Source organism: Colossoma macropomum, unplaced genomic scaffold, assembly GCF_904425465.1.
Source record: "Colossoma macropomum unplaced genomic scaffold, Colossoma_macropomum, whole genome shotgun sequence".
Lineage (NCBI taxonomy): Eukaryota > Metazoa > Chordata > Actinopteri > Characiformes > Serrasalmidae > Colossoma > Colossoma macropomum.
Window position 1 is genome coordinate 9,677,286 of NW_023494802.1, and position 15,759 is coordinate 9,693,044.

The 15,759-nt window shown below is 40.6% G+C and overlaps 1 protein-coding gene across 1 annotated transcript in view; it reads right to left on the bottom strand.

Moving 5' to 3' along the window:
* Window positions 1-15,759, bottom strand: part of camta1a (calmodulin binding transcription activator 1a) — a 586,491-nt gene that overhangs the window by 305,397 nt on the left and 265,335 nt on the right. The window lies entirely within an intron of this gene.

Sequence of the window (15,759 nt, forward strand, 5' to 3'; positions counted from 1 at the left end):
TCTCGAGCAGACCACTGCACTTATCTCTTCCCCACAATGCGGCCTCTGAGCGGCCTCCCCTATCTGTATTATTGATGAGCCATTTGCATGTGCTTATGTGGACTCCCTGTTATCTGGGCTGCGTTTAGTATCAAGCTGTTGGTTCTGCTAGCGAGGACTGGTCCCCTAGGGCTGGATGGCCCTGCCGCTAAAGACTTGGATACACTACACAACCTTTAAATTCCACACAGATTATGAAAAGACAGGGTTTCTCACATTTTTCTGGCTCGTTTTAATAGATAGAAAAAATGGGAATCACACACTGTTCAATTCAGTTCAATTTATTTATAAAGCACTATTTTATGCCCAATTTTGTTAGCTAGTTCCACCTGCTAGCCAGGTTTCCTTCTAAAACATGATGTTACCGAACTAGAAGGATGATGGCTAGCACACACTTCCTCCAAGATGCATAATGTGCCACCACAGTGCATCTAAAGCAACGTCATTGGACTAAATAGGCTTGGAGGAAAATGCTAATTGGCAAATCTGTTATGTCAGCTAGCAGACGCCTGCCTTGGCTAGCACTATGCTGAGTGATGCATGAAGAGAGAGGACTATTCAACCCACTCAGAGACAGCAAGGCCAACCATGTTCTCTTAGGCTAGCTTTACATGATGAAACTTCCAAGCACTTTTCATGAAGCAATTAAAAACAATTAAAGTTGTATGTGACATTAATTTATTCCACTGGCCCAAATTAGTAGCTCATAATGTTACTACATTGTATTGTACTCACTAAAAGGTCATCTTATATCTTATATCATACATACACAGATCAGGCATAACATTATGACCACCTCCTTGTTTCTACGCTCATTGTCCATTTTATCAGATCCACTTACTATATAGGTGCACTTTGTAGTTCTACAATTACAGACTGTAGTCCATCTGTTTCTCTGCATACTTTGTTAGCCCCATTTTACCTTGTTCTTCAGTGGTCAGGACCCCCATGGACCTTCACAGAGCAGGTACTATTTGGGTGGTGGATCATTCTCAGCACTGCAGTAACACTGATGTGGTGGTGGTTTGTTAGTGTGTATTCCACTGGTCTGAGTGGATCAGACACAGCAGTGCTACTGGAGTTTTTAAACACCTCAGTGTCACTGCTGGACTGAGAAGAGTCCACCAACCAAAAATATCCAGCCAACAGCGTCCTGTGGGCAGCGTCCTGTGACCACTGATGAAGGACTAGAGGATGACCAACACAAACTGTGAAGCAGCAGATGAGCTATCGTCTCTGACTTTACATCTACAATATGGACTGACAAGGTAGGAGTGTCTAATAGAGTGGACAGTGAGTGGACACAGCGTTTAAAAACTCCAGTAGCACTGCTGTGTCTGATCCACTCATACCAGCACAACACACACTAACACACCACCACCACGTCAGTGTTACTGCAGTGCTGAGAATGATCCACCACCCAAATAGTACCTGCTCTGTGAGGGTCTAAGGGGGTCCTGACCACTGAAAAAGAGGGTAAAAGGGGGCTAACAGAGTATGCAGAGAAACAGATGGACTACAGTCTGTAATTATAGAACCACAAAGTGCACCTATACTATTTACATACATATATATATATATATATATATATATATATATATATATATATATATATACACACACACATATATATATATATATATATATATATATACACACACATATATATATGTGTGTGTGTTAATCCTTTGAAAATGAATATTAATTAATATATTTAAGTAGACATTACCGTTATAGCTTGCATGATATCTTGCTCATATCTTGCTAGAAGCACAAGTTTAATCTGAGCTCTGTGTAAAATTAATTGACATCAAAAGATGAGAAAATAAATCTAGCTTCGCAAATCACAATGTGTGACTAAAGCAGCCACTTAAACAGCTGTTAGAATTAGCTGTTAGTTAATGTTGCTGGTTACAGAAACTCATCTGACAAAATGAAAAACCGGGGAGATGCATGTCATTTCATTACCTGTTCCATGAAACTTGTTTCATGAACTTGAGATGCTTGAGTTTCAAGCGGGTTGCAGGACGCTTTAGAGTATGCGGCTCAAGCACAATTTAGTTCCACTATAGTTGCATTAAATTTTCATTGTGTAAAGCAAGTCTGCCAGACTGCCAGCCACGGACGGCTGTGGCATTGCCAAGGACTGAGCTTGCTCTAGCACTTTTAACAGCAGTTATTTATACAAAGTAGCTTTACAGAAATCCGTGCAGCGGTCCAGACCAGTAAGAAACAAACCTAACGAGACAGCGGAAGGAAAAAAAACCTCTTTGAGGGAATGAGGAAGAAACACTGAGAAGAATAACGAATAAGCGGGAATCTGTCCTCCTTGACACGGGACAGTGATATGAAAATAGCAAGAGAAATTTGCACTCAAATGAAGATTCCTCAGATAAGACAATAATCCGTGTTAGTCTATCAGAAGAAGTGTCTGAAGAGCTCTGGTGGATTGTGTTCAGCATAGAATGATAAATAAATATGAGAACATAACAGAAGCTCAGGGACTGACAGTCAAGCTAATGTGTAACTAATTATAAATGATAAAACAGCTGTAGAGTTTAAAAGGAGGTGATGATAAAGACACTAAACGGGTTGTAGCTCAACTTGCACATGCTCAGAGAAACATGGAGGTACAATGGCTTCCTTTTTTCAATTTTCACCAGCTATTGAAGTGACCTCCTCAAGATTATATACTCCGCCTAGCTTGACATTAGATCAGGAGGCACCAAACTGCCCTAAAATAAGACTAGACTGGGATCAGCACAGACTGGTTGCAAATGGTGGCTATAATGATCGCAGAACTCATGTAATGTACTCCTGACTTAAGCTGTTAATACTTTGTCGCTCTTCTGCAGTATCCTGAAAGAGTCTGAAGGTGAGGAGCACGCAGGAACCACTAAGGAGCAACAGACGATTAGAGAGGGGGATTGAGGGCCCCTGACAGACAGATACTGGTGAGCTGAGCGGCTGACTGCCAGGCTGAGTGGCATTTTGAAGTGCCCTGTTTGATCTATCATAGGAAAGTCTCTAAGAAGGGGGAGAGGTGAAAGACTCATGGATGAACATCATGCTCTAGACCAGTCTGAGTTTAGTCTAGATCCACAGCTGGGATCCAAATATTTTTCTTTACTCCATCCTTCCTCATCCTCACCCTGAGGGGCAGAAACTAAATCATTTAGAAAACAATGTTAGATTTGTATATTGGCTGCAACTAATCAGCTATGTACTCAATTAACTCTCGTAGCCAACAACAACAAACACTTATTGCAATTTGATGTTAATTATTTCTCACTCAAACCTAATTGAAACAAGTAGAGATATTATATTGAAAAAGCGGATTCCAGACTTTTAGTCAAGACCAAAAGTAGAAGAGTAAGCAGAAAAAAAATGATATTTTGTTATCATTCAAATTCAAAGACTATGCACAGTCTTGTTTGGGAGAAAGAAGAAACAGTCAATATGTTTTGGCTATATTTTTGTCACATTTTGACATTGTAAATATTATCAATTGCATAACTTACTAATTGAATACATTATGAAATTATATTTGAACAATATAACAAACAAAACCCTCTCTGAGACTGTAAGAAATATGGCTTACGAGTCTTATTATTTGAAGGGTTCATATATGGAAACTAAGCTGCAAAAACAGCCCGTTCTGAATTTACTGTGTTTGTGATGTCACAAAAACACATTTACATATACCTGCCTATTCTGCCTAGTTTAGTTCCCAGTCACGTGGAAGTTGAAAGGAGTGTTTCAGCCCAGCTTTTTGAATTAAACACAATACAGGGCAGTCAATCAGAACAGTTCAGTAGAGTTCATTTACATAATATCAGTTATATAGGCACAGTAACATAACAGTCTGTTTAATATCTAAGGGATAACGAGAGGTTGGAAAATGTCCATGTAAAAATTAATTATGACTGGTTTTTGGTGTATAAACCCACACAAATGTTACAAATGGACCACAGGACAATACATGCAAAAATGTGAAACATGAGCCCTTTAACAGTCTGTTTTTCAAAGTTCCAATTGGAGGTAACAGTTTCGGTGTTAAAGTGAAGTACAATCCAAACACATTTCTACTGCTCTCGATTGCTACTTATTTATTTAAACTGAACTGGACGTCTCAACATTGAAGTCAGTGCATGATCTGCTACAAAGCGGTGTTCGGTTGGCTTAGAAATGTTAATTATAGAATAGAATATGAAATATGCTCACTCTCTGTTCACTGAGAAGAATGTTGTTTTATTTTTAATATGGGTTTTAAAAAGATGCTGTTTCCTCTGCTTTTCTCCCAGCGACCTCTTTTGCCAGATTGGGTCGGGTCCCCTGGATTAGCATTTTATTCCATGTGCTATAACAAGAAATGTAAATCATATAGTTTTTTTGTTTTATTCCTCCATATGCTTTTGATTAGTCTTCATTAAAACCATTAAAGAATATTAAATTTATGCATGAGTACAAAAAACAAATGTAAAACAATAACATTTGTTCTCTCTTTTCTGGTTTTGGGTCAATCTTTAAAGTAAAAGATGTCTTATTGTTATAGAATATTCAAGAGTTTGAGATAATATATCGCTGCTGTCAGAACAAAACCTTGTATCTCCACTTTTGTTGTTTTTCAGTTTTTGATATAATTTGAAAATGCCTGTTGATCTTTACATCATGTGTAAATTTCATGGTGAATAGACCTAATGAAATGGCCCAAAATTACTTGGACAAAAAGTCTGGTTCCACTGACTTACATTAAAAGTAAAGTATTTTTTTTTCTTCTACTATAAAGATATCATTTTGGAGGTTTTGTTCAGACAGCAGCAATTTGATAGATTGTCGGAAGATAATATAGACTGAGAAGCCCTCAGTCTAACCACTCTGCAATATCTGCCCATGCGTATCACAGAGCATTAAAGAGCAATATACAGTCTCAAAAAAAAAAGGTACTAAATTGTCACTGTGGTGGTACCCTCAAGGGTATGTCTTCAGTAGTTTTAGTTAGGGAACATACTTGTATCATAATTGATTACAATTAATATTTTTATTCAACTTCTCTATTTTAAAGCATTAGCTTATAAAAAGGTACAAATACGTATCTTTCCCCTGGCATATTTCAAGTACACAGTTGGGCCTTAAAATCATTGCTGTACCTTTGAGGGCACTCTAGCATTGTTTGCACTTTAATGAATGAAAAAATGTTCCTGTACAGGACAGTACCTTTTTTTTCTGACAGTGTTGAGCACTTTTTAAAGAAAACCAGGTCAACAATAACACAGGCTGACACTTCTTCATAACTGATGTTGTTGACTAATAATCACGTCTGTGGACTAATTGTTGCAGTCAGACATTAGAGTAAACAGAGTGTTATGCACTGCATTTACTGTTATATAGCATGAACGAGGAGTGCAGACACTTGAATGTAGAGCAAAGCTATTCCTCCACAGAGTGAGAGTGAGTGAGAGTGAGAGAGAGAGAGTGAGAGAGGGTGTTGCGGGCAAAAAAGTCATTGTCCTTTAAAAGTCAAGAAAAAAGCCCAAGAGAGAGATGCTGGAGTCAGGACAAAACTGCATACAAAAGAGTGACAAACATGAGACATGGCACGAGTGAGAGAGAGAGAGAGAGAGAGAGAGAGAGAGAGAGAGAGAGACAGAGTTTGGCTCCAGTGTTGGGTGATTGGGGGAAAGACAGTGAGGCTGCTTTCATTACTGTCAGACTCTCTTTCTCCCTTTAGGGTGCAGGTGACCCCTCCACTCAGCTCCAACCGCGCACATGCCAGGCTAATCATTCTGTTTTAATCACCAGGATACTCTCCTCGTCCTCTCCTCCCTGTCTCTTCTTCTCTTCTCTCTCTCTCCCTCTCTCTCTCCTAGTCTCTCTCACTGGCCCTCTGTCTGCCCTAGCCTTTGCCAAGGTCCAGCTAATTTTATTCTAATTGCCTGCGCCCTCAGCCGAGACTGATCTGCCTCATTGTCCCCATCCCCTCTCCATATTTCACTCGCCCTCCTCCTCCTCCTGCATCTTCCCTCGCTTTCTCTCTTTCTCTTCTCCCTCCACTCCTTCACTCATCTCTGTCAACCTCCACATCCCCTAACCTCCTCCTCCCTCTGTCTCTGATCTGGCTCTCTCTCTCCCTCTCTGCCTCGCATGCTTTCTCTCTCTCTGTCTCATATGTTCTCTCTCTGTCTCTTTATTTCTCTCTCTCTCTGTCTTGCATGATCACAGATTGGTGGACAGTGTGAAGGGGCTTTGTCAGTTGTGGGGAGTGGCGGGTGTACTCTGTCATGTTGACGATGACACTCAGTCACTTTGTAATATTTAAAGGAGGGGAAAAACAGAATGGATTTTAGATTACTTAGTGCTGTATATGAAAAAACACAGTTAAAAAACACTGATATTAGAACTGTCTGGCATGCTCTAATATTGCAATACACCTTTATACATTTTTATGTAGGTATATGTCAGTTGTCATGACAAGCTTGTTGGTGTCAGGTAGCCTTACAAATACTGCCCTCGAGTAGGTAGCCTTACAAACACTGCCCTCGAGTAGGTAGCCTTACAAACACTGCCCTCAGGTAGGTAGCCTTATAAACACTGCCCTCAGGTAGGTAGCTTTATAAACAATGCCCTCAGGTAGGTGGCCCTACAAACACTGCCCTACAGTAAAGTGCTAGGGTCATTTTTGGGAGACATAATACTACCTAGCGCCACTAGTGGACACCGGCTATTCAAAGAGCACACTTTGGAAATGTATATCGTTTACTCACAAGACCAAGATGTAGAGAATTAGAGAGGAAACACAGTTGTAGGTTGCTTGGGACTTTAAAGTATCACTTAGTGTTTTGCACTATCAAAGACCAAATAACAATAAAAATGTATAGCGAACAGTGAATGTAATGGCATTTATAAACAGGCCAGTAATTTCTATTTCTATCATGCTATCTCTTGCCCTCTCCATCTCTTGGTGATCTAGCTCCTCTTCTCTCTCCCACTCTGCTCCCTCCCAGTCACTACCTCCATCGTGACTGCACAAGCGTTTCCAATTTTCTCCTCTCTCCCCCCTCCGCTGACCCCTCATTCCAGCAGACAGAGCAAACAGCCCCGGCCCATAAAGAGCCACAATAGCGGCAGAGAGAAAGGCAGGCCGCTTCGATTAGGTAAAGCCGGCGCGTAAAAGCCACAGGCTCGTTTGGTGGCAAGCTGAAACAGGCACGCGGCGGCAATACAAAGAACCCAACAAAGGGTCTGAGTGGGGGGGGTGGGTGTCACGGGGAAGCCTGTCCATAGGGCCTGCGTCCGCCAGAGCGATGTGCTAATGTTATCAGCACACACCTGCCTCCTCTTTCAGCAAGCACAAAAGTACAAGAGCACAAAAGCACAGGGCTCAATCAAACGCAGATGTGGCTGCGATTACCCTGGCCAGCTGACCAACACCTGTCTGATGTGTGAATTCATGTGTCTCTCCAGCATGGCTCATAAACATATGCTCAGCGGTCTCATATTCACCAGTATAAATATGCACAGCCCCCCCCCACCACCCCTCCCCAGAGCCTGGGCGCACTGATCCAATTGATTAAAAATGAAAAGCTGGGTTTGGGTGTGACTGAAAGTTTAATACTTCCAAGAAAACTGCAAGCGCTCCACTGCTAACTACTGCTTTTTTTCTCTCTGCGTCTGCTCCAGGCACCCACTCGTTGCCTGGTTGGAACGGGAGCCTGTTAAAAATAGCCGCCTTCGCTTTAGCGGCAAGTCATTATTAGGTGCAGATAAAAATTAAAGCATCAATTTTCCCTTAAACTTTAAATAAGCAAGGCAGGCTGAATATAGTAGCTAAATAGTGCTCTGCCTTCTGCTAATTGGGGTTTCATAACAAGCCGCTTAGTGGATAATGGCTTATTTTGGTCATCAACATCGTAGCATCTACAAGCCACAATTAAAAGTAGCCGAGGGAAATTCAGCATTGTAATCACACTTTCAAAATCCCACCCCCACAAGACCCTCTCTCTGCCCACCCCTCCACCCCCCTCCGGATCAACAGCCCCAATAAATTTTCATTACACCTGAGGAAAGCTCTTCAAATAGAGCCACAGAAGCAGAAACCAATTACTTTTTAATTTATTGACTAATGGCCACAGCCTTTGCAGACAGCTGCAATTGTTCCAACAGTCATCATGCAAGCGCTGCGTTTAGCTTTGTTTTGGATTCATACCCGAAATAATTTATCATTACAAGCAGATTAAATTGAACCGTATAGGCCATAACTTCTGCAATTTGTATCATTTTGTGCCAGCTGCATTTTTTCCCTTCATGTACTACACAAATGCTCTAACATAATTACACATGCTTAAACACAATGTTACAAATAAATACATCAGCCTATCAGCGGTTACGTAGCGGAGCTTGGGTTCTCCTCGGTGTGCCGTGAAAACTTCTCGGAGTTAATACTGTATCCTTTATGGAATCCCTCGCTGTTTAATTTCACAGTTGGCTGAGAAGCCTCTGGTCTTGACTGACTGGAACTCAAGGTTAAGGCCCTTCCCCGTGGGACTACATCTGTCTTCTCCACACTCGCTGTAATCACCCAGCTACTGTGGAGATCTCACGCTAGCTTCATGTACTCCACGGTGTTCAGTTCGAGTTGTGGAGAGCTCCTGTGGGAGGCTCGGGATGCCGGGCTTTTTCTCCCTGAGGGAGAGGCTTTGCTTTTTCATGCCTCTGAGCGGAGCGGCTCGCACCATCAACAAACCTCCCACTCGGCACTCTTACCATTCAGCGGCTCACACTCTTCCAGCTAACCTCAGAAGGCTTGCATATAGATGGACCACAGGAGTCCACAGGGCTGATGTGAGTTTGGTTTCAAACTCTAAATGCCATTTTCGCTGCCTTCATGTGCGATAGGAGTTGTGGCACATTCGTCACCTAAAAGGTGCACAGTGCAAAGTCTGTTGGAGTCGTAAGCACAAGAAAAAGCTTTGGAAACAATTTTGATAAGTTTCCAGCTCTACTTTGAGCCTTTTAAACATGGTGGAGGAAAGGAGAGTTTCACTGGTCCACAGTAGGGAATTCTTAATACTTCTAAATGGTATTTAATTTTAATAGTCATCAATGACACAGTAACTCCAAACATTAAAGGGTCAGTTTCCCAGACAGGGATTAGGCAACATATGACATATACAGCAAACTGAATCCTAATTGGTTTTACTTCTTATAGGAATCACCAGACATGCCTGCAGACCACTAAATCAAAAGTTTTACCAACTAAATAATACATTTTAATTAATTAACTGAGAAAATGTAGACTATCAGACCTACTTGCTTCATCTTCTTGTCAGCAAGTGTAAAAAACATTTTTATTGATACTGATATTAAGTTAAATTATTCCTGCCTAGTAATACTAGTAAAAAAAGTAGACAGGTGAACCTCACAAAAAATATACTATGCACATATTATCTATGACTATATAATACATAGGTCACTTCATAGTCAGACCACCAAGGGACCCCCAAAACGTCTGCCACATTTCAAACCCTGGTTTTCCAACACCAAGAGCTGCACTCTCAGCATAATGATGAACACAATCTGAACACAGAAAAAAAGAGCTTACTTTTCATCTTAGTCCATCACGTTCGGTCAAACCTATTTCTCATGTTTACCTACACACTTAAAAAGGTGGTTCTTTAAGGGTTCTTAAGTGAAGAAAATGGTTCTATATAGAACCATGAATACCTAAAGAATTATTTGCATGATTAAAAGGTTCTTTGCATCATCAAAGGGTTCTTCAGATTGGAGGAGAATGTACTGTTTGCGGAACATGGTTCTTTAAGGGTTTTTTAGTAAAAAATGGTTCTATAAAGAACCATGAACACTTAAAGAACTCTTTGGATGATTAAAGGGTTTTTGCATCGTAAAAGAGTTCTTAAGATTGAAGGAGAATGTGCTGTATATGGAACATGGTTCTTTAAGGGTTCTTTAGTAAAGAAAATGGTTCTATATAGAACCAAACACTTACAGAACTTTTTGCATAATTAAAGGGTTTTTTGCATCATGAAAGAGCTCTTAAAATCGAAGGAGAATATGCTGTATATGGTTCTGTACAGAACCTTTTTGAAAAGGGTTCTTTATAGCACCAAAAAGTTCTGCTATTGTCACAAGCTTGATATCAATAGCAGAACCCTTTCTGTGCTATATAGAACCATTTCAGCACATTCTCCATCAATCTGAAGAACTCTTTCATGATGCCAAGAACCCTTTAATCACACAATGGGTTCTTTGAGTGTTTCATGGTTCTATATAGAATCATTTTCTTTACTAAAGAACCCTTGAAGAACCATCTTTTTTAAAAGTGTACTTGTCGATCAAATGCATTAATGAAAGTGTGGAGAAGAGTAGAGGCTGTTACTGCAGTGGGGGGTGGGGTGTGGGTGGTGGGGGCTATTAATATCCTTGATTTGAGAGAAAATTGTTGGATGAGCTACAAACTTTTGGACTGTGGTGTAAGGAAAGTGGACAGTCTCCCTGCTCATGATGGCTTGGTGGTGTCCAGGTGAAAGAGAAAGAACAAAGACACCCGGCTCAGCCATCCTTTGCTGGCAAAGCAGAAAGAAGCAGCGCTTTATTTTCCCTTCTTCTCTCTCTCAGTGTCTGAAGGCAGAAGTCTCAGGCTGATTAACAGACTCTAGCGCGCGGGTGCTGAGGAGCAGTAAGTGAGCCCCTCCCCTCAGGACAGGCGGAGAATAAAGAGCAGAGCAGACGGCATCTCTCTTTCTCCGTCTCTCTCTCACCCCCTCTCTCTCTCTCTCTCTCTCTCCTCTCCTCCACATCCCTCTAGTCCTTGAACGGCAGTGACGTCAGCCTCTGTGTAAAGGCATGGGGGGCTAATGGAGCAGCGCCAGGCACAGGCTGTACCTGCGCTGGCAGAGGGAGCGTGGTGGAAACACTCACCGCCACCAGCGCCAGAAAAGCCAACAGAACCACCTCAGCTGTTCCACATCGACCCGCGGCGTCTTATGGGCCTCCCTCGCTCTCCCTGTCGCTCGCTCGCTCTCTATCACGCGCTGTCTTCTCTCCCTCTGACTTTGCTGTCACAGAGGTCAGAATCGATTTCATCTGTGGGCTCCGAAAAGGTAAACAATATAAAGCTGGCACTCAAGCACCGTGAGAAAGAGCGCTTTATATGAGCCGCCGCCGCACTGAGAGGTTAAGAAAGATTCGGCCAGTGTAACAAGAAAATAACAACAAAGCCACGCGTTATATAAGAAAGATAAAGAGGGAATGAAACTAAACTAATTTGTGTAAACGCTCCTCCAGGCTTTAGGAACGCACCTCAAACGAAATCGCCCAGTTATTAAAAATCCAGCCCGTGGCCAAGGGCACGGCGAAGGTCGCAGCCCGCCTCCGTCTGCACCTCAATTTGAGATTTTCTGCTGTGTGGACTGAGCGAAGTGCATCTTGAAAAAATACTGCACTGATAATGGCGCCATAAAACAGATCATTTTACAGGCAGACGAGCTCAGTCTTGAATGCACTCGAAAACCATTTTCAAGCGACATAAAGTTTAACATAGCGCTACATCTGCCGAGCCAATAGGTTCCACACTACATGGAACTTTGAATTTAATTAAGGAGAGGGAAGGCATGGAGCAGGGAGGTCCTCGACGTCCAGAGAGACAGAGAGAGAGAGAGAGATGGACATGTACAAGAGAAACTCTGGGACCAATTGACCATTTCAGTGTGCTGCGTTCACACAGTGTTATGATAGATATGCTTTATGTTCACTGTACCACAGCTTCCCCTGAGGAAACACATCATGACCACGATGGAGCCACACAAATCTTTCGCTTTCCCTGTAAGATGAAGTGTTTTTAAGAAAACAATATGGCTGTATGGATCCTTGTGCTGAACTGGTTCAAAGTCAAAGTTCAAATCACATTTCAGACTTTTAACTGACTCCTTGAGACCACTGGTGGTTCCAAAACACACTTCGTCATATTCTTCATCACTTTCATATTTCATAAGCTACATTCAAAAAGGTGGGTGTCATATGAGAGCTGTAACTGTCTTCTTTCCAGTCAAATAGATGGGCAATGTAATTTTAAACCCTTAGAATAGAAGAAGCTGAACTCACTAATGTTTTTTTCTACTGAAAGTCGACCCATTTTTCCACAAATCTGGGCTATAAACTATAAACAGATGGTGTCTCTTCAGTCATATACTCTGTAAAAATTATTTTTATAAAATTATTCAAAGAGTGTTTAAGATTTTTGGCTTTTAGCAGAAAATTGTAAGCATATATATGTGTATGATCATAAAACACATGTTCTGTTCATTTGAAGGGAGCTTGTACAAAAAAAATAAAAATAAATCAATAAAAAAAATTATTTAATGCAGTTACTGAATAATCTGCCTTACGATTTGGTCATGTAAATTCAGATGGAAAAACCAAAATATACCCTGGAGAATAAGAGGTTAACATTCCTTAGCTTTGAGTGACCCTATAACATGAGTAGTGACAATGATTAACGTTCCACACTGATTTTCAGACTTTGGAACACACTTTTTTCAAAATAATGGGATCTAGCTGCTCACCATGTGACCATGAGGGTCTCACTTCCTGATCTAAAATGCAGAGGTGTGGCTAAAATAGACTCCGCCTATGGACTAAAATCTTTGTTTCAAAAATGACATAAAAACATGGGACAGCATTTCTCTTTAAAAAGTTGTTTTATTTAAAAAATTCTCATGTTAAATCTAAATCTTTCAACTTCTCCCGAAAAAAAAGAACAGCCTCCTGCCAATACAAAGTACCCAACACTCTTGAAAAAGATGGTTCCTCAAGGGTTCTTTAGTAAGGAAAATGGTTCTATATAGGTCCATAAATACTCAAAGAACCCTTTGCATGATTAAAGGGCTCTTTGCATCATGAAAGCGTTCTTCAGTTTGACAGAGAATGTGCTGTAGTTGGTTCAATACAGAACCTTTTTGAAAAGTGTTCCTTATAGCACCAAAAAGAATTCTGATATTGTTACGATAAGAAATTGTAGCAATAGCAGAACCCTTTTTTGTGCTTTAAAGAAGCAGTAAACAATCTGATGAACCCTGTTACGATGCAAAGAATGCTTAAATCATGCAAAGGATTTCTTAAGTGTTTAGGGGTCTATATAGAGCCTTTTTATTTACTAAAGAAAACCTGAAGAACCATCTTTTTTAAGTGTGTATACATTTGTATATATTTAGCATATTACTATCTCAGTTAATGCCATATGTTTACATAGATCATAACATAATCCTTGTAAATATCTAAGGTCCGAATACTGAATAATGAATGATTTTTTGTTGTTTTGGGGTTTGTTTACTGTAAGGCCGCTGTTTTAACTTGTTCGGTAGAGGGGTTCTCAACTCTCGAAAGTGCCAAAAAGAGTTCTTTGGAGTGACGCCACTGAAGAACAATGTTTGATTCCTTAAACAACTTTTCAGTGGAACATTTTGTGTAGATGTGAATGTGAAGAACCCTTTCAATTGTAAAGAATCTTTACATATAACAATTAAATAATTAATAGTTTCAGTTACACTGCGGCCTAAGACTAGCATTTAATGTTTTTGTCCTGTTATTTAATATTCCGTAATGCAGCGTTGCATCACTCAGCCTCATGGCTTTGACAGAATTAATGATTTTGTATCAGTCACTGCAATATCCAGCATGCTTTAGGCAGATACACCATATAACCATTGCGTATCCCCCCTACAGCGATAAAGAAATCCTGACTGCTAGCACAGAGACTGATGTAGAGGCTAAAAAATACAGCATTTTCCTATCAGTAACATCAGCAAAAAAAAAGAAACAAAGAAAAAAACACCTTCAAATATCTGCTCAAAAGTTGCTGAAGTTTTTTAAAAACTCCCAACTCATCAGATGGACGTTTGCCTCATTTTTAAACCAGAAAATCTCACTTGAATGTGGATGAATGTGGGACCCCTGTAGGGAGTCTGTAGGCATGTTTATAACAGATGTAGTGATGGTTACATTTTCCATTTTGGCTAGATTGTCCCTTTTTTATGTTTTTCCGAGTACGCCCAAGCCAAGAACTATTTAGGGACCTTTATTTTAAGACCATCTTGTATGTCGTCTGAGATATTAAAAACTGTATAAATCATGCAGATCACATCAAGGAGCATCAGCAATAGCCTACTGGGCTTATCACTTCACTCTTTGGCTAAAAAGAGATGTTTATTTGCAGCCTCAATAAAAGACTTAATCACAATGGGAATTCTCATCTGGGGCTTTGTGTTCTTTCTCAGCAGTAAACTGCAGAACTTTCAGCAAGAAGTAGTTTTCATGCAGCCTTCGAGCCTCACTGATGAAGTGGCCATGCTAACTGAGCCTTTTCGACTGCAAACCCAGAGCTATGCTAATGCACACTCATTTAGAGTGTATAGATTATTGATCCTCAAGTCTTCCTGGGCAGCTTGATTTCTATTCTGGCCATTTGAAGGCACACAACATAAATTTAAGGGATCAATGGTGATAGAGGGCTGAAAATTGTGAACTAATTCGTTACTTTTTTTTTTCAGCTAAATTACCATATGCAGCTGAAGGAATGGTCCCCAGGCCATTACAGTGTATGACCTACGAGCAGTCGAGAACTCTTCAACAGAAGGTGTTCAATGCCTTGCAAACCTTAAATTCCCTCCAGCAACACACACTCATATACACAAACACACAAAAACACACACCAAATCCATTATGTGTCACACCATTAACATGGGTGAAGGACATTTTCAACATTCAAATGCCAGGGTGAAGAATAAATGTCAACCCGTGCTTTGTTATGCTAAATCAATTACCCACTGGAGAGTGGACGCTAGGCGCAGGCCCACAGTTAACTTCACTTAGAAGCACTCACCGTGCTATACATCCGCCTGACTGCGGCTTGAATTTTTAAACCACCATCCAAAACGTCCCCCGGAATCGGCAAGCTACTTTAATTAGCTTGCTAATTACTTTAAGTCATGGTTTGCTGAGGCCCGAAACATTCGGTGTCAACAAGTCTGCGGCTATGTGAAAAAGTGTAAACAAACAGAAACTTAACGCGGCTTGCCGCAGAACGCTGAGTAGAAAAGTCTACTCTTGTCCTCTGCATTGCTTTCTGTCCACTCCACAGCTCTGGCCTGTAGGGATGTTACAATACAGGCATTTAAGTTTCCTTTTTCCAATACAGTAATGAGGCCATACATGCTGTGAAATTAGTACAATTATTTGTGACATAAGACATACTGATATAGATTAGAATTGACCGTTTACAAAATGATTGACATGCCTCTCAGCCAATCACAATCATCTATAAGAGTTCCGTCCTCCATCAAGTGAGGGAAACTCCAGCAAAACTTCTCAAAACAAACGTGCAGTAAGAGCGGCGGTGGTAGTAAATTATTAGTAAAATATTAGGCTAAGAGTTGTGAAAAGGTGTTACTGAGGAAAGCTGAATTTAAACTGATCATCTAAAGCTGAAAAGGTTTTAGACTAAACTGTGTGGAAAACTACATTCAGTGTTAAATGTGCTCAATATTAAAACTATTAACAGTCATACTGCTCATTCTAAAGTTAGCTCAATTTTATCTGGGTCTGCATTTGCTAGTGCTGTGTCTAGTGATAAATAACAGTACAGAACAATGTTAAGATCACTCAAAAAGTTAAATAAGTTAGCTTTTCTTAGCTTAGCTAAAGTCG